Source organism: Schistocerca americana, chromosome 9 (genome assembly GCF_021461395.2).
Source record: "Schistocerca americana isolate TAMUIC-IGC-003095 chromosome 9, iqSchAmer2.1, whole genome shotgun sequence".
Classification (NCBI taxonomy): domain Eukaryota; kingdom Metazoa; phylum Arthropoda; class Insecta; order Orthoptera; family Acrididae; genus Schistocerca; species Schistocerca americana.
The window spans coordinates 92,120,338-92,121,179 of NC_060127.1; the positions used below are offsets into that span (position 1 = coordinate 92,120,338).

The 842-nt window shown below is 49.3% G+C and overlaps 1 pseudogene; it reads right to left on the reverse strand.

Moving 5' to 3' along the window:
* Window positions 1-303: 303 nt before the first annotated feature.
* Window positions 304-421, reverse strand: LOC124551448 (annotated as a pseudogene).
* Window positions 422-842: the final 421 nt, after the last annotated feature.

An 842-nucleotide genomic window follows, 5' to 3' on the forward strand; every position in this document is an offset into this window, starting at 1 on the left:
GGGGTCCAAATTGAAAAGCACGAGTAATTTGGTGATCAGAATACCATTCTGCCTGAAAACAACCTTAAGGTGATCCAACTCCTGTTTCAAGTTACCGGAATCCGAAACAGTATAAAGGAGCCGCCGAATCTGAGGTCTCTTCAGTTCCGGCGTGATTGTGCACTCAATCTCACCTGAAGATGGCGGCCTGATGGTCCGACGAAATATCGTATTGTCGTCAGGACGATGGAACCCGGCTGCAAACCCGTGAAAGTCATCAAGTAGCTCCGCAGTTTGCCTCACAAGGGCTGAGTGCACCCCGCTTGCCAACAGCGCTCGGCAGACCGGATGGTCACCCATCCAAGTGCTAGCCCAGCCCGACAGCGCTTAACTTCGGTGATCTGACGGGAACCGGTGTTACCACTGCGGCAAGGCCGTTAGCAGCCTGAGAGAACGTCGCACAGAATACACAGTCATCGTAGTGATCAGACACACTAGTAAGAACGACATCCTTCCTGTTTTAATGTCCAGCAGCCCAGCTGTAATTATTGTCTTTACATACGAGGCTTCTCAGCCAAATCAATGCTACGAATGCGAAACGTTACGTATGTATTATTGGAAGTCTTCTAAGTGAGTCCGCCAAGTTTCCACCGCTTCCGACAGGTGCAAAACACTTTCAAAAAGGCATCTGTAGGTGATATACTCTACAAGCAGCGTGCCGTCATTGAATTTCTCACTGCAGAGAAAGAAACTGTGGGGAATATTCACAAACGTTTCTGCCAAGTCTATGGAGCATCTGCTGTTGACGGAAGTACAATTAGTGGCTGGGAAAAGAGGCTGAGGTCATCAGAAGGCAGTTCGGC